Source organism: Canis lupus, chromosome 20, assembly GCF_011100685.1.
Source record: "Canis lupus familiaris isolate Mischka breed German Shepherd chromosome 20, alternate assembly UU_Cfam_GSD_1.0, whole genome shotgun sequence".
NCBI classification, from domain to species: Eukaryota; Metazoa; Chordata; class Mammalia; order Carnivora; family Canidae; genus Canis; species Canis lupus.
This window is the reverse complement of record NC_049241.1, coordinates 17,974,350-17,994,118: the sequence shown is the minus strand read 5'-3', so window position 1 is coordinate 17,994,118 and position 19,769 is coordinate 17,974,350. Positions and strand designations below refer to the sequence as shown.

Below are 19,769 nucleotides of genomic sequence, written 5' to 3'. Positions count from 1 at the left end.
TTTCAAAGACCTCATACTCCACCTATCCCTGACAAGTGGCTTCAACTTATATGACATGATCTCTATGTAAAAGGTACTCTCATCTGTCCAAGGCAAACAGAACACCTGTGCCTAGTATCTATTCTCCACTATGTCCTTCTGCTTCTTTCTGTTTCATTTGTTAACAAAACTAATTGCTCAGTTTAGACATTTTGTTGTTGTTGAAATTAAGTTACTAGAGAAATACCAAAGAAATTTGATGAAATCCGTATATTTCAGAGCTAATGTTTATAAATAAATACATTTAAAGACTTTTGGAAAATTCAATAAAGAAAATTTATCTTTTTCTAAAAACTGATGCCAAAATAGGTGGAATAGGTGGGGCCACATAAACATAAAATCTTGAAAATACAAAATAAAAATCTTTAGGCTATTTCCATACCCAGAATGCTTCAGAAATATTTTTAAATTGTTATTCAAATTTTAAAAAATCTACAACTAGAAGTCTCAAAAGATTCATATGGGTATAATTTATACAAATAATATAATGAACTGTTAACATCCCACCTTTAATCAAAGAAGAATGTTTGACACTATATTAAAAACCAGAAAACAAAAACAAAAAGCAAAAAAAGCCATATACAGTCATATATTCTAAGCAAAAATAAATTTTTATGATATATATGTATCTTTTAAAAATACCTGTTATAAAAGGATTTTTTAATCAACTATTGGTAACTATTGGTCCTGACTATGTCAAATGAAAAACCCCCTTATACATTTAGAAAAAAGTAAATGCTGGGTTGTTAAATCAAACAAGAAAAAATAAGAATACTTTAATATTTATGACACTGGCAGTTTTGTTCTACTAGTGTATTAAATCTAGAAAAAAATAAAAAAAAAACCAATCCTCTCCATTTGGTTATGGATTCTAATTTCTCCTATAATACTAAAGTTAAACACATGAACAGTTAATGTAAACTGAAGAATAAAGTAAATCCTTACTTCTGGAAAATGTTTTTCTTCTTATTCTTCATGAATTAAAAAAAAATCTCAGCTTTATCATCAAAACCACAATTTAAAAAACTTATATGGCAATACTATAGATCATTTTCCTCTTCTTTGAAACAAAGATCTTTAGGCATATCAGAGATTTGAGATAACTCAGAAAATCTGCATGAAAATCATATTTTAAAAGTTATTTTGATTTTAATAGGCCCTCGAAAAAGCCAGTGTCCTCATATACAACATTACCAAATAAAGAAAGATAAATTTTCAAGACTATTAAAACTATAAAAATTAACCATCATGTTGGTTGTGCCATCAAGGAGTTTTAATAATTAGTATTATAAAGATATACTTGGTCCTTTCATTTAGGAACATCTACTTGCCAATTTGAAATTTTTTTAAAAATCACGTACTGACAATATTCTGAATATGGGAACATATAGCACTTCAATGTAGTTATCTTAATCATGTTCTCAAACGTTCTTTAAAAGCATCTCAACAGTCTAAATTAAAATATGCCCATGGCTTCTTCAGCAAAGAATTTGAAGTTATACTTCAGTTGAAGTATCTGCTACTAAAACTAGTCTATGATTTTGAACAAATTCTCAACTTCTTTGATACACTGATTTTTCTGAAAAATAAGATTTTCTGAAAAGTGCAGGGAATATAACCTCTGTCAGAAGACTGCTGAGAGGATTGCATGAGAAAATAAATATAAAATTCTTGGAATATATTACGTGCTCAACAAGTATTAGCATGCTGCTTCACCTCCCCATCCTATGTGTCTTATCCTCATGTTTCCAAACTTATATCATTCAAGACTAGCCAACATCTTTCCTTCTCCTTTGAAGCCTTCAACAATTACTCCCCTTTTTCTATATTTAGCTTTTTGCTTTTTATAGGTATGACTCCTTGGGAACATCATAATTCTATTGTTTTCCCCTCACAAATAATGGAGTAGTTGCTAGGTAATATTTGTTAAATTCAACACATGTAATGAGTTTCAAAATCTCCTGATCTTTGGCATCTGTCGTTGGCCAAGTAGATCAGTCACTGAAACTGTTTATAAATGTCACAGAATAGTTGCCTTTAACATACATATCATCTTAGGAATGAATATATGGTCATATCATATACTTAGTTTCATTGTCACATAGGAATACTAAAAATAAAACCAAACCAGCATAATGCAGTAACTCTCCTAACATTAGAGAAAAAAATATCAAATATGGAAGCCTTTCACTTATTTACAAATAGTTAATTTTTTAATGATTCACTCAGCAGCACATTTCCACACTAATAGCAAGGCTTATAGGTGATGAGAACTCCTAGAGTCTGGCATTCAAAGAGTACCCTTGCTACCTAGAAAGAAGCTAATTAGGTTTATTTTTTCTTTATTATAAGATCACTTCATACTGAAAATTCTCATTAAAATAAGAGAAAGAGACATCAAAGATTACTTATGGATTGCTTGAAAAAAATATTTACCCAATTCAGTTTAAAGGACTGAAATGACTTTAGATATGCATAAGCCTCTAGAGATACATGTATTTTATCTCACATGATTCTCAAAAAAAATCTGTGATACAGGCAATATATATCATTATTCCCAATTTTTATGTGAGCAAATCAAGGCTGCAGGATGTTAGATTTTGCCCAAAGTCACACTGCTAATTAAGTGTCAGAGCTAGGCTGATGGCACCTCCTCTGATTTCTAATACAGAAAAAAAAAAAGGAAGAACATCACATCCAAATTAAAGTTTAAGCTTCTGACTCTTTTGCAGTCTCAAGAAATTCTACCTTAGAAAATTGGCATGAATAATATTTGCTCAATTTGAAGGTCATATTTAAGATACGTTCATTCTTTCCATCATTCACTCAATTATTTCACAAATTGTATTAAGTGCCTACAAGACAATGAGGGAAAAGATGTGGTACTCCTTTGGAAACTTGCCAGCTGGTTCCTTGACCACATGGTGTCTTGGTTTCCTCTTTCTCACTAGGTGGAAAACCACCTGTCCAGGAATCCCTTGGGGGTTTGATATAGTGATCAAAGGCACTGATCAGGGATCCCTGGGTGGCGCAGCGGTTTGGCGCCTGCCTTTGGCCCAGGGCGCGATCCTGGAGACCCGGGATCGAATCCCACATCGGGCTCCCGGTGCATGGAGCCTGCTTCTCCCTCTGCCTGTGTCTCTGCCTCTCTCTCTCTCTCTCTTTCTCTCTGTGACTACCATAAATGATAAAAATTTAAAAAAAAAAGGCACTGATCACTGAAACAGGGCTTTCAAAATGTAAATGACAACACCATATTTAGATGTAAGTGCTCCCCCCAATAAGCATCCCTCTCTATAATCTTAATGTAGCTTCATGTTTCTTCAGTCATTATACAATATTGTCTATAAGGTGTATTCACTGTTTATTTGGTACTGACCTCCATCCCTCATCCTGTCTAGAAAGTGTCACAAGACTACAAAATTTTTTTCTGCTTTATTTTTAAATCCCGGGCACACAGAGTGGTGTTTTGCACAAATTATGTACTAAGTATACAAATCGATGTTATCCTATGACTTCAGTGCGAGACCTCACTCTCTTATGCCTCTACATTAACCTATTGGTTAATGTAGTGGGAGGCTGATATTATCTTAGAGCACAACCTTGCATAGTTGTTTCTGTTGTTCTGTAGATCTCTTGAATTATTAACTTAAAGCTTACAAAGCAAACTGGTAGAAAAAAATCTCCTACAAATTATAATTGTGAAATTTGAAGAAATGTGTGTATTTTCCCCTAATGTTAACACTGGGCCTGATTTACTGTGTCATAGACATCAATTTCAAAACTTTTATAAGCAAAAAAAAAAAAAAAAAAGGTAGCAATTTACAATAATGGGGAATAGTAAAAAGTTACATTGGTAATAATGGCTTCTTATTAATTTTATGAGGTCTTTAAAATGTTTAACCCAGAAAAAAATAACCTATTATAAAGTTATATAGAAAATAAGGCATGTATTATTTTGTCATTTTAACACCATACCCTAAAATAAACTAAAGCATAATAGATGGATATAAATATTATGATAGCCTGCTTGTTGCCATGGAAACATCACTATCAGTATATCTCTGAATATGCATTTGCCTGTTTCTCTGGCTAAGCAAACAAACACAGATTCAGACTACTTGTTTTCTTTATAAGTTATATCAAGATCCAGAATAAGCAAAGAACAAGAATGCAATTTTGTGCTTCAGAAATGCATTACACATGATACTAGGTGACACATGGATCCATTAGTCTAGTAGACCCCCTACCTTTTAGTACTTAAGGAGCCCTACAAAGAGGTTTCTTGGTTTAAATTTTTAAAGCACAAAAATGTACACAAATTAGAAACCAATTAGGGCAAATATGCTGATGTGGAGGGTAAGACAAAGTGAAAATGGGACAAATGTAAATATAGTATTGTTAGAATAAATGTGCTAACTTATTAAATGAGTGATATACTGTCCTCTGGACCTGTCTGTTTACTAAAAGTGCCAGAAATCATGAGGCTAGCAGGAAAAATGCATTCCATCAATCCTATGTATATCTCTCCCCATAAATAAGTTTTCTTTTGCACTTAGCTGACATGACCAATTAGGCTACCATTCTCATAATGATCAAAGTGTTGTCTAATATTGCCTACAAGTATATACTCCATAAGCCTGACATTTATTTATTTATTTATTTATTTATTTATTTATTTATTTATTTATTTTATTATTTTTTTATTGGAGTTCAATATGCCAACATATAGCATATTACCCAGTGCTCATCCCGTCAAGTGTCACCCTCAGTGCCCGTCACCCAGTCACCCCAACCCCCCGCTCACCTCCCTTTCCACTACCCCCCTTGTTCGGTTCCCAGAGTTAGGAGTCTCTCATGTTCTGTCATCCTCACTGATACTCATTTTCTCTCCTTTCCCCTTTATTCACTTTCACTATTTTTTTATATTCCCCGAATGAATGAGACCATATAATGTTTGTCCTTCTCCGATTAACTTACTTCACTCAGCATAATACCCTCCAGTTTCATCCACATCGAAGCAAATCGTGGGTATTCGTCATTTCTAATAGCTGAGTAATATTCCATTGTATACATAAACCACATCTTCTTTATCCATTCATCTTTCGATGGACACCGAGGCTCCTTCCACAGTTTGGCTATTGTGGACATTGCTGCTAAAAACATTGGGGTGCAGGTGTCCTGCCGTTTCACTGCATCTGTATCTTTGGGGTAAATCACCAACAGTGCAATTGCTGGGTCGTAGGGCGGGTCTATTTTTAACTCTGAGGAACCTCCACACAGTTTTCCAGAGTCGCTGTGCCAGTTCATGTTCTCACCAACAGTGGAAGAAGGTTCCCCTTTCTCCACATCCTCTCCAACATTTGTGGTTTCCTGTCTTGTTAATTTTCCCCATTCTCACTGGTGTGAGGTGGTACCTCATTGTGGTTTTGATTTGTATTTCCCTGATGGCAAGTGATGCGGAGCATTTTCTCATGTGCTTGTTGGCCATGTCTGTGTCTTCCTCTGTGAGATTTCTCTTCATGTCTTTTGCCCATTTCATGATTGGATTGTTTGTTTCTTTGCTGTTGAGTTTAATAAGTTCTTTAGAGATCTTGGATACTAGCCCTTTATCTGATCTGTCATTTGCAAATATCTTCTCCCATTCTGTAGGTGGTCTTTTAGTTTTGTTGACTGTTTCTTCTGCTGTGCAGAAGTTTTTTTATCCTGATGAAGTCCCAATAACTCACTTTTGCTTTTGTTTCCCTTGCCTTCATAGATATATCTTGCAAGAAGTTGCTGTGGCCAAGTTCAAAAAGGGTGTTGCCTGTGTTCTCCTCTAGGATTTTGATGGATTCTTGTCTCACATTTAAATCTTTCATTCATTTTGAGTTTATCTTTGGGTATGATGTAAGAGAATGGTCTAGTTTCATTCTTCTGCATGTGGCTGTCCAAATTTTCCCAGGACCATTTATTGAAGAGACTGTCTTTTTTCCAGTGGATAGTCTTTCCTGCTTTGTCAAATATTAGTTGACCATAGAGTTGAGGGCCCATTTTTGGATTCTCTATTCTGTTCCATTGATCTATGCATCTGTTGTTGTGCCAGTACCACACTGTCTTGATGATCACAGCTTTGTAGTACAACCTGAAATCTGGCATTTGATGCCCTGGCTCTGTTTTGTTTTTTTTTTCTTTTTTCTTTTTTCAATATTCCCCTGGCTTTTCAGGGTCTTTTCTGATTCCACACAAATCTTAAGATGATTTGTTCCAATTCTCTAAAGAAAGTCCATGGTATTTTGATAGGGATTGCATTAAACGTGCAAATTGCCCTGGATAGCATTGACATTTTCACAATGTTAATTAATTCTTCCAATCCATGAGCATGGAATATTTTTCCATCTCTTTGCGTCTTCCTCAATTTCTTTCAGAAGTGTTCTGTAGTTTTTAGGGTATAGATCCTTTACCTCTTTGGTTAGGTTTATTCCTAGGTATCTTATGCTTTTGGGTTCAATTGTAAATGGGATTGACTCCTTAATTTCTCTTTCTTCAGTCTCATTGTTAGTGCATAGAAATGCCACTGACTTCTGGGCATTGATTTTGTATCCTGCCACACTGCTGAATTGCTGTATGAGTTCTAGCAATCTTGGGGTGAAGTCTTTTGGGTTTTCTATGTACAGTGTCATGTCATCTGTGAAGAGGGAGAGTTTGACTTCTTCTTTGCCAATCTGAATGCCTTTTATTTCTTTTGGTTGCCTGATTGCTGAGGCTAGGATAAACTTGACTTTTTAAACACTGAGGTCTCTGCATTCCTGTTCTACTCTTTTTTTTTTTTTTTTTTTTTGCTTAATTATTATAGTAAAATAAATTAGATGGGAAATGGGTTTGGACTCAGATCACAGAAATAGAAAGAGATTTTAGAAATACTTCTATGAGGTAAAATTACCCAATTTGTAATGTGTGGCAATACTGATAAGGTACAATAGAAAGTGCTAGAGGAAACTCCAAGTTCCTTTGGATGGTGTATGTGGTACTGTGGGATGTGAACCTGGGCTCTCCTGCAGCAATTCACCATTGCCCATGGCCCTCCTCCACTGCAGTCAGATGTTATTCTTTTCTCTAGGCTGCCTACAGCATGGCTATATCCTGTTTCTAGGCCTTCCTTCTCCAGCTCCTTCCACTTGGCTAACTGCCATTAACTCCTCCAGACGGGCTTGGGTACTGTTTCTCACTGGAGGTCTTCATTATCCCAGGATATCTCATTATCCCAGGATAGTGGTTTTACCTAGTATGTGAGCTTCATGAAGGCAGAGAACTCTTGGGCAAGACATGGTGCTTAGTAGGTGCTATATCAGTTTCTTAAGGCTGCTGTAACAAAGTACCACAAACTGGGTGGGTTAAAACACAGACATTTTCTGTCCCATAATTCTGGAGGCTGGGAAGTCTAAAATCAAAGTGTTGTCAATGCTCCCAGTGATACCTGTAAAGGAACCCTTCCTTTCCTCCCTCGAGCTCTAGTGGCTTGCAGGTAATCTTTGGCACTCCTTGGCTTATAGATACCATCACTCCAATCTCTGCCTCACATGCATCCTCCTCATGCATCTGTCTTAAATGGGTATATTCTTTGAAGAACACCAGTCACATTAGATTAGGGGCTCACTCTGCTCCAGAATGACTCATCTAAGCCAATGACATCTGCAATGACCCTATTTCCAACTAACGGTATACTCTGATCCTGGGTTAGGACTTTGACTTATCTTTTTTGGGGGCAAGGGCACAATTTAACCCAGAATAGGTGATGAACAATATAATGAATAAAGTACAAATGCTATTTCTAGGGAAGAAGGGGCATTCAAGAATAGACATGAGTGTTTCCCACAGTACCGATGCATGTTTCAGAATGCTGAGCGGAAGATCTTACTGAAAACCAGGCTTCCTGTGTCTTGTCCCTGAACTTTTCACCTCCCAGACTGTGGACCCTGTTTTAATCACAAGCTTCAAGATCATGACATATTTCCTCAGACTCTTCTTATGCCTAACACTGCTACCTTTCTTGTTTCCAGCAAATATTCTTTTTCTTGTCTTGTACTCCTAACCCAGCTGGCACTTTAAACTAAATGTGGCATAGCTTCAGTTAAAAATTTTTTCTGAAATTACCGCTTTAACTAAATTTTGATATACTTCTAGGAAAACCATTTTAATTGAGGCATTTTAGCAAAAATTTAAATTTTCTTAATTATAAACCTGTCAGCAACTAGCTGAATATGGCCTGCTCCTTTACTGCTCAATTAAAGGACATTATCAACTGTAAAAAAAAAAATCATTAAAAGCTACAAATGGCTAAAATTAGGCAATGCTAAACACAAATGATTCTGATTATTTTTATATACACCAAAATACCTTACTCATGATGTCGTACATGCTAATACAGAAAGATGACTTTAAAAAACACAACTATGCACGAGAAGGAATTAAATACAGCTATTTTTCCTGAAGTCAGCAAACAGAATAGCTTCAATAAAGTATGCAGTGCAGTGTCTAGATGGCTATTGCATTATTACTCTATGATGAATACTGCCTTTTGGTATGCTTGATGCCACTAATGACATTCATAATATTTAATGCACTAATGATATATTTTAGTTAGAAGGTTAACTGATGTTTGTAGTGCAACATTCTCTAGAACATCACAGTCTTCTGACAATAACATATGGGAACATTAAAAACTACTCTTGTTTTATGAATGCTTTCTACTAGAATCAATGAAATTAAAGAGAAATGCTATAACAAGATATGTATTTAACTATGACTGTAAGCGAAAGTAGCACTGGTAACGCATGGATGTGAAAAGCAATATATTTTATGGAGCTTCTTAATGGGTACTGCCAAAGCAAGGGTAACAACAGTGAAGAATGCTGTCATAATGCTCATAGAGATGTGCTCCATCATGATGGATCACAGGACAAAGCAGGGCTTCTGCAATGGCATTATCAAGTACTCTTCGTTTGTATTTGAAAAAAACAGACGGGATAACTTAGTAATTTGCTTATACTTATGAGTCTGGGGCACAAACGAACCTAAAGTCAGGAGCACCACGTACAGCTGCATAGATGCGCACTGCATAACTTAAGTGAGCATCCTTCACATGGACTATGATGTAAATAGGGCCCCAAAGATATATGCAGTGTTCAACTCATGATGACACAAAAGGAGTTCTGCTTAAATCCCAAGTCTTCATGATCCTGATTTTTACCCCAAACCACATGAGCTCACAATGTTGCTGCCTAGGTCAAAGGCAAATAAATGCCAGATCTGAATTTCTTTTACTTTCCCCCTGTCAATCGCTACTAGTCAAACATACCTACCCCTAGTTCAACCCGTAGAACTCCATACATCTGACTTCTAATATACTGGTCTTAGAGTCAGGAAAAGTTCAGTTAGGACTTAGTAGCTCTGTAACTCTGGGCTAGCTGCTTATTGCCTCTGTGACTCAGTTTTCTCATCTGTAAAATCAGAGCAATCCTCACCTGGACAAGTTGTACTCAGATTTGCATATAGGCTTTTAGGATTTACTTAGATTGGCAAGGGAATATCTTACTGTTTTAGGAGGATTCTGTAAGCATTTCTGAATATATACATGTGTATACATATGTATGCATATAAAAATAAACAAAAATTAGTTTTATTTATATACAAATACATGTGTTTTCATAATATAATATAATATAAATATATATGCATATATAGAGAGAGACAAGGAAAGACAAAGATAGACTCTATACTAAATGACATCATGAGCCCTAGAGCTGCACTCTTGAATACAGCACCATTAGTCACATGTGGCTACTGAGCCACTGAAATGTGACTAGTCTGGATTGAAATGTGTTATAACTGAATATCAAAGACTTGGTATAAAAATGTAGAGTATCTCCTTCAAGCTTTTTATACTGAAATCATATACATCTTGAGATAAAATTTAGGAAATATTTAACAAAATGTATTATTTAAATTAACTTCACTTATTTATTTTTGCTTTTTTAAATGTGGACACTAGAAAATTTTAAAATTACATGTGTGATTCACATTATATTTTCATGAGACAGTGCTGCCTTAGAGTATTTTGCTTCAGGAAGCCAGAACACCTCTATGTACATTTCCAGAGATCAGGGTCAGATGGTAAGGGCTTTGACTTTTAGACAGACAGACTTGCATTGTAGGGCATGTCAAATACTTCATTCTAATTTCTTCCCTACAAATATTCCATGCCAGGTCTTATTATATGTGAATGTAATACCAAGTTGCTTGAAAGTTCCAAAGACATTTTCTTTCATTTGTTCCATTTATAGTTATTTCATTAGACACATATTCATCAGGCCTTTAGCAGTATACAGATGGCATACTTCAGTACGGTAAAATGGAGGACAGTTTGACAAAGTAGGGTGAGGCAGCCCACAGTAATACTCCTACTATCAACCTGTTTTCAAGTTCAAGATTTACCATCAGCTTTCACTCCTAAGATGAATGATCTAGTGTGCACAGGTTATCATCCCTTCGTTGGAGAGATCATAAGGAGTTTCACAGCTCTAAGTATTAATAGTACGAACAAGAATCTTCTGGACCCCAAATTAAATTGCTCTATTTGAGAAACATAAACCATTTTATAATAAAGAGATAAAAACAATCTCAAAAGGTCATTTTTTTCCCAGCTGCTTGAGTAATAACTCATTTTGGCACACCCATCAGGACGCAGCCCAGCTTAAAATTGGATGATCCATGTAGCCCATTGCCTGATGTCATTTTATGGATGGGGCACTCAGCTGCGAACATCTGCTTTAAGATTTTCCAGGTTAAAGCTTTGTCTTCTATGCTACATGGGGCAGAACTCTAGAGTTTTTGACCAATTACTGACGCACAGACTCAATATGATTCATGGGTCTTCTATGGACAGAGAACTTATTCATTCCACCTTCAGGAATTCCACACTGAAGTGTGTAAGCCCTGTATCTAGGTTAGAGGGCAACTTCCTTTCTACCTTGTTGTTGATACTCATTCTGAACACGTATGTCATGCTGTGTACATTGCCAAAAAAGACATAAGTAGATAGGCTTCTTTTATTTTTATTTTTTTAAGATTTTATTTATTTATTCATGAGAGACACAGAGAGAGACACAGACATAGGCAGAGGGAGAAGCAGGCTCTCTGAGGGAAGCCCAGTGTGGGACTCCATCCCAGGATCCAGGGATCACGACCTGAGCTGAAGGCAGACAGACATTCAACAAGTGAGCCACCCAGGTGCCCTGATAGGCTTCTTTTAATCAACAACATAGAACAACAGCAGAACCACTAGGGAGCAATTTCATTTCATGGCATTAAAGGATTAAGACATTTGACTTGTCCTGGAAACTGAAAGGCACTGTGATATTGTACATACCCTCTATTCCTCTTTATTCATATAATACAAACCACTTCAATGAATCTGACATGTATGTAAAGTGTGGAGTGTAATAACACATAATAAAGTCAGGATGCCACTTGCTACCCTGAGCAACTAGTTACCTAGCCTCTCTACAAACAACGAAGTTTCTTTAGCTGTAAAGCAAGAACATTACATACATTTCAGGAGTTGTTGAGATTAAATGAAATATCACATACAGGAGTAATATAAATGCTAAATATGAGGCATTCTTACAGTGTACAAGCCCAACCAGAAATGTCTTTCGTGGCTATATTTACGAAAAGGCCCTTATGGTCTATCAGAACGGTGTATTCCACTGTCTTTCTGTGTTTTGCAAAACATTCCTTATTTTCTGTGTTGTACAACAGCCATCACTATCCATCCCACATTCACCTCAGCTTGGTTCTAGGAAAAAGCCTCTTCTGATGATCATAAATGCTTTCTATATCCAATATTAAAAATTTATAAACCGTCATGTTTCATTTTGGTTGCAGCTATCAGGATACTTCCCAGCTGTTAGAATTAACATCTCCCAGGTGCCTCCAATCCTTTTAAATGGTCTCTATTTTTATCTGGGCTTGTCCCATTTTATATTAATTTCCTTCCATAAGCTAACTCAAGTCTTTCAGAAGCCATTGAGTATAAAACATAAAGAAATATCTATGTATTATACAATAAAAATTAACGTAGATTTTTTGTGGCTTCTTATTGTGCCTGCTCTGGGGCCATTTCATTGCCAACTGACATCCTGCCACAAGAAAGACAAAGTAAAATAAAAAGACTGAAATTAAATTTGTCATTTTTAGATGAGGTTCTGAGTCTTAACGTAAATCACACCACTGCAGTAAAGAGTTTAAATCTGAATTATTTATATACTCTTTTAGAACACTAATCTCCATCGTCATCTTTGCTCAATTAAAAGAAAACCAGCCATTATTTTTAATAGAAGAATAAATTCCAATTTAGCTTATAACAATCAACAGGGGAGCATGTTTAAAGTGAATATTCCCAGGGCCTGCCTCTAAGGATTCAGACAATGCAGGTGGTGGAGGGGCATTGGCTCCATTAAATATAAAACACATATTAATATAAATATAAAATTGATAAGTCCAGATAGTGAGCTGAAGGTGAAATATTTTTACAATTTTGCATAAATGGATAGTCTATCTGATAGGCAGAAAACCCTCTGAAATACTTTATCCTTCATGAAACAGTAATCCTGGGTTGATTGAAGTCATTTCAATTCTGACATTTACGAAAAGCTACTAAGAATTAATTGGTCTTCTTCCAAATTTACAAGAGAATACCTGAATACTCTCTTATAGAGGTGAGCCAAAAATATTTACCCAGGACCCTAACATTCAGAGAGGTATTCGTAGAACATTATCATTAAGCAAGAGAATTATTTGAAAATTCTGGACACATAAGGCAATGTAATTACATATTTCTCAAAAGAGCATGTTAAACTTCATCTCTTATTTTTATAATAATTTGTTATGATAATATGTAGTTATATAATCATTTAATAGCAAGAAAATGAATCATGCCGAGTCTTTCCTTCTTACTTCTTACCTAAAAAATGAAAATAGTCCTTTGCTTGTAGCCTTATGAAAATTAAGTGACTTGAGTCTCTAACACACAGTAGGCTTTCACTGCGTGGTTGCTTTAAGTGTCTATTACTGTGGTAGGGTAGGTTTTATATTCTGCTTTCTAGCTATTTGAAATATACTTTAAACATATACCATTTTTTTGAGATACAGTAAAAGAAAAGAATTCTAGTGTTCCAGTTATAAGAATATAGAAGAAAATCTCTATAAAAGATTGCTTCAGAAATACTAAGAAAAATCTCATACATTATTGCTGGAATTGCAGGTTGGTATAACTTTAGAAAGCAATTTGACAAATTTCTCTCAATCTCCATAAAAGGTCCATATACAAGGATATTCACGGCAGCACTATTCACAAAAGAAAAAGTCTAGAAAACACCTAAATAATTTTTAATAGAAACCATCATAAAGAACATGGCTAATCTGAAGCCCTGGTTCTCCAGCATCAGTGAGCATCAGAATCACATGAGGTCTTGTTAAAACAATGCATCCTGTATGCCACGCAACAATGTTGGATGCACTGTATTGGGAGGTGGGGCTCCAGAATGGGCATTTAAGATAAGTTCCCAGGTGAAGCTGATGCTGTTGATATAGGGAATCACACTTTGAATCTACTGGTCTATGCCACAGATTATTACACAGCTGTGGGAGAAAAAATAATATGTTCTGATATGGAACAATCTCCAAAATATGTTGAATGGGAATTGTAAGGTGTTGGACAGTCTGTTTGGTTTTAGTATTTCAAGTATATATACCTATATATGCTTGAACAGGCACAGAATTGTGGCCTGGCAACCATGGATATGCAGGTGGGAAGAGGGTATACTCTTCATTGCAGGATTTTAGCATTTTGCATGAGCATATGCTATTTTTTAAATGAAAACCTATCCAGTGGAAAAAAAATAAAAAAGCAATTCAAGAATATTCAATTTTAATTACTTTTCTACTAAATTACAAAGCCCGTCTTCCTTGTCTAGGAGCATCTTATTTCAAAGGTACTGCAGAAGTATAAACTTGAAATCTGGAGAATCCTAAAGCCAGCTTCACTTATACAGTTTCTTGGCAACATATTAGGATTATGTTGCATTAATGGGCTAAAAATGAGGGGGATAGATATGAAAAATGACATGTTTCTTTTACAACAGTAAAGTACAATACTAAAATAGTAACTTAATGTCAGTACGTAGGAACAGATGAAAACACAGAAAGAGATAATCTGCTCATTTACCATTAGGTGGTATGTGCTATAAAAGCACCTGATATTAATATAGGTTTCAGTGGTGGAAAGTAAATTGTCTAAAACAGGTTGTTGAGCATTTCTTTAAATAGGAAGCCAATGACTGGTTGGAAGTTTCATTGTAGCTAATTCACATTTTCAATTAAAAAAACAAAATTTTCTCAGTTTTCTTTGTTACGACTTAGGTTAAATTTTTTTGGCAGATGAACATGTGGTATTCATCTCATCTAGCTGAGAATTTGAAATATTCCTTTTATGTTGAAATAGCAAATGATTAAGAGTATACTCAAAAAAATCTATTTACCAAGGAGTCCTTTTTCTATATACTCTATATACCATAAAAAAGCAAATAAAATAATTCTAAAGCCCAATAAATACAAGGATATAAAACTCCTTCCACAAACATGCTATAATGTGTTAATGGTAGACTTTATTTTAACATTATTAAAATACTATATAAAGTTATATGATAAAATTAACATTCTAGGAGTTAGTGGTCTATTTTAATATTCCTAAAATCTGATGTTTTGTGGAATCTTATGGTAAACAAGATTATATAACTGACTTCAATGGAAAAGAAGTCACCATTTAGCGTAGAGTAAAAAAAATGTAAAAGCGTTGTGATTGTTAACAAAAGTTTAATGTACTCCACATGAGTAATGGTTTTCAGAAGATAACTTTCCAATACAATACAATTTTAGAAGTCTGATATGTATGTTAACAGTCTTTGATTTATAGTTAGGTGGCCAAGATTTTCATTTAATTACATTTTTAATGCTTTGCTTTGTGTTTTTTTGTTTTTGTTTTTGTTTTTGTTTTTTTGCTTTGCTTTGTGAAAGAAAAAAATTTTGCATGGCCCAAAAGGATAGTTAAATTAATCTATGACAACAAATTAGATTCTAAGAAATTTAAAAAAAGGAAAAAGGAAAAACATACACAAAATAGAGTCAGAAACTGTTATAAAGTGCTATCTGCTTATATTCAGGTCACTAACTCCATTCTGAGCTAACAATTATGAAGAACACAAACATTTATTTGGTTAAATAATTCATAATGTCCAGAAAGTTCTTCTTGTTTGATTCAGTGAATAAAACACAACCATACCTGATACCAAATCTAGAAGAAAAAAGTCATATAGGTTCCCATAAAGAGGGTCTATCTACTGGTATCACATGCAGCCCCCTCAACCTACATCTTCCTGGAGGTACACAGTGGTGAGCATTTTATGGATGCCCCTTATAAGATCTTCTGGGTTGACCACAGAAATTCATCTACACCAAGATAATTTTGAATGTGAACAGAGGTATTAATTCATGAACTATGCACGAGACAGGGAAAACAGATGTAAACTGAAAATGTTCCAGGCAAATGGGAACAAATGGTCAACCCTGCTGAATCTATGAGTAAAAGTAATTCTATAGAGACTCAGGGAGGGCATAATTGGTAATTTGATGAGATCTGCGTAAAAAAACTCTTGGCTGGAGTAATGTATATATTTTCTCTGCTTCTGATTAGCAATGGGAATTTGTAGAAGCATAAGCAATAAAAGTAGCTTACATTTTCCATGACTTATTAAGCGCCTGGTACTAATGGTTTCAGGAATTGGTGAACTACGGCCTGCCTGAGGGCTAAATATAACCTGCTGCCTGTTTTTGTTCAGCCTGGGAGCTAAAATTATTTTTTTATGTAGTTGAAAATAATTAAAAGAAAAATACTGTTTCATGACAAGTGAAAATTACATGAAATGAAAATTTCAGTGCTTACAAGTAAAGTTTTGTTGGGACACCACTGCACCCATTTCTATGGCTGCTCATCTCACACCAAGGGGAGAACTGAGTAGTTGTGAGAGACCATATGCCCAGCAGAGAAGCCAGACTCAAAAGGTTATGTACTGTATGATCCCATGTGTGCAACCTTGTAGAAAAGTTACAAGTATGGTCACAGGGAAGAGATGGGTGGTTTTCAAAGGTAAGGGATAAAGAAGTTTGACTGACTATAAAGGAGAAACTGGGGATTGCGATTGTGTCACTGATGTAACTGTCAACACCCTTAGACCTATACAACCAAAAGTGTGAATTTAACTGTATATAATTAAGAAAAAAAACCTGTCCTGTTTGGTTCCAAACCCCATAGCCATACAGATTCAACAGAACACAATTTTCTCTCTTTCCAGTTCCATTCTCTTCCAGCTGGACACTACACACCAACAGTAAATTCCCAATCTCAGTTCAGGCATCTTTCAATACAAGAGCTACATTTTACTCAATTAAAGACCACTAAACCCACCTGCTTCATGTGAAGACCAGCCAAAGCCTTTCTCGGCTTGCCTGAGCACCCCATAACCATCCTGCACTGACTGGACTCTTCAGGGCTTTTTGATGCCTCGTCTCTCTGGGTTGTCTAAGGTATTTCTGTGGGGTCCTCCGTGCACCTTGCTCTACCCCATGTTGCCTCTTCTCTCAGATACTACTCTCCCAGATCCAGAGGGCTCTCGCTAGCATTTTTCACTCATTCTTCTTTCTGACACCCAGTCTATCACCCAGTCCTATTACTTCTATCACTGAATACCTCCTGATCTTCTCTACATATCTAGGGCTAAGATCCCCATCCAGGCTACCATCATCAACTCACTCTTATCAAACAATCCTGCCAATCATCCAGGTGTGGATCGCACTCTCCTACTGCACTGCTTACACCATCCCAATGGCTTCCCACTGAACTGACTTCTTGACAAGGCTTGCAAGGCCTCTGCTTGCCTCTTTCCTTAACCTCATCTTTACAGAACTCTAGGGTTCAACCATCAGACTTTTCTCAGGCCTTAGAATGTCCTGTGCTTGCTGCTTTTCCTGCCACAAAACCTTTACGTATGCTGTTCCCTCTGCTAAAACTCTCTCCATCTACTCTTTTATTGTCCTCTTCCACCCTCCATTAGTTCTCAGTTAAAAGCTGTCTTTAATCTTAAGGGTAGTTTGCCTAAATCCTCCCCCAAAAGACTATACCCTTCTTTTAGTACCTTCTTTTATTACCTCTTTGGTTAAGTTTTCTAAATTCTGGCTTTTCTGTTTGTCCTGAGATACTTTAAAGCAAACCTAACAAGCTCATTATTTTACTTTAAATGCTGTAGTACTTTTTCCAACACCTATCCCTTTTTTCTTCCAGTCAATCTCAATTTTTGCCATTAGCACACAGTGCTTGCAATATTGTCTCCCAGTCAGTAGAGTATCTTTTCGTTTTCTTCCCATGGTCTGTTTTTTTGTTTCTTTTTTGCTGTTTTTAAATTTTTTAATGGGGCCCAATTTACAATTTTTTTCTTTTAATGGATCATGCTCTTGGTGTCAAGTCTAGGAAGTCTTAAACTAGATCTAGATTGAAAAAAAAATCCTATTTTTCCTGGAGTTTTTATAGTTTCACACTTCATACTTAAGTTCATGATTCACTTTGAGTCAATTTTTGTTTAAAGTGTGAGGTTTAAGTCAAGATTCATTGTTTTGCCTATGCAGATCCAAAAGCTCCAACACCATTTGTTGAAAAGGCTACCTCTCCTTCACTGAACTGCCTCTGCACATCTGTCAAAAATCACTTGAGAGTATATGTGTGAGCCTATTTCTGGATTCTTTGTTCTATTCCTTGAACTTGTGTCTATCCATCCCCCAATACAACACAGTTTTCATTATTATCACCAAGTATTAATCCTTAATATCAGGTACAGTGTTTCCTTCTACTTTATTCTTCTACATCAAGATTCCTTTAACTATTTTAGGGTCTGTACCTTCCCAAATAAATTTTAGAATGAGCTTTTCTCTATATATAAAAATAAAACAAACCTTGCTGGGTTTGCTAGCAATTGCATTAAACCTGTAGATCAAACGGAAGATAACTGACTGACATCTTTATTATGTTGAGTTTTCCAATTTAGGAACATGGTATATCCCTCATATATTTAGGTATACTTTGATTTTTTTCAATAACATTATACAATTTTCAGCGTAAAGATGCTGAACAAAAATATTTTGCAAAGTTTATACCTAAGTATTTTGTTTTCTTTGGAGTAACTGTAACTGGTATTGTGCTTGTAGTTTTGGTTTCAATCAGTTCATTTATTATCATATAACAATTTGTCTAGTTTTTGTGTGCTGAACTTGTTTTCTCTGACCCTGGTAATCTTCCTTTTAAGAAATTTCCATTGGTTTTTTGAGATTTTAGACAGAGCCTGCAAATAGAGACACATTTTTTTTAACTTTTCAGTACCTATACCTTTTATTTCTTTGCCTTGCCTTACTGAGATGGCTGTAATTTCTAGTACTATGTTGAATAAGAGAAGTAAGAATGGACATCTTGCCTTATTTCTGATCTAATGGGAAAACCATCTGGTCTTTCACCATTACTATGTTGTGAGCTGTAGATGCTATTCATCAAGTGGAGGCAATTACCTTCAATTCCTAACTTGGTGAGAGATTTCATCATGTATGGACACTATTAAATGCTTTTCCTGTGTCTACTGACATGATCATATGATTTTTCTTCTGTAGCCTGTTGTTATATTGAACTGATTTTCACCCCTTCCAGCATATGTGGATATAATGGGAAGTCTGCAACCCAGGAGAGGCCCTCATCTGACCATGCAGGCATTCTGTTCTCAAGACTTCTAGCCTCAAGAACTGTGAAGAATAAATTTCTGTTGTTTTTAAGTTATCTAGTCTGTGGTATTTGCTCTAGCAGCCCAAATGGGATGAAGACAACAAGCTTTTTGTTTCACTGATTTTTTTGTCCCTCCTCCTCCTCTTTTCTTTTCTTTTTTTTCATGTCATTTATTTGCTGAAGAAAAATCAGACATTTGTGCTACTGACTTGATTATAATTTGGATTAGATTTACTGCATCTCTGTCCTTTTAACTTGAATTTCTATCCCCTAAACTGGTAGCTTGACCGACAGGCTTAATTAGAGTCAAGTTACTATCCATTTTAGTTAGTTAGTTAGTTAGTTAGTTAGTTAGTTAATTTTTAGAGGGGAGAAGGGCAGAAGGAGAGGGAGAGAATCCCAAGCAGATTCCTTGTTGAGTGCATTCCCCGTTGAGTGCAGAGCCCAGTGAGGCGCCATGACCCCAAAATCATGACCTGAGCCAAAACCCAGAGTCAGATGCATAACCAACTGAGCCACCCAGGTGTTCCTCTTTTTTTTTTTTTTTTTTTGTAACTATCACTCATAGCGGCACTGTATATTTTCTATATTTCTTCAAATCAAGAGGTACTTAATTCTGGATGCCCCTTTTTTGGTAATGTTAAAATTGACCAGTAGGTTCAGATATTATCTATTTCCCAACATAGATATAATCTCCACTAATTGGGAATTTTGGTGAAATTGCAATTTCACTCTTCAATCTATTTGCATCTTATTTGAATTATACCGTTGGATACTTAAACATATCAATTACTGAGATGGTTTATGAAAAAAAATT

The 19,769-nt window shown here is 35.5% G+C and overlaps 1 protein-coding gene across 3 annotated transcripts in view; it reads right to left on the bottom strand.

Annotated features, from left to right (window-relative positions):
- CNTN3 (contactin 3) overlaps nucleotides 1-19,769 on the bottom strand; it is a 329,505-nt gene that overhangs the window by 160,520 nt on the left and 149,216 nt on the right. The window lies entirely within an intron of this gene.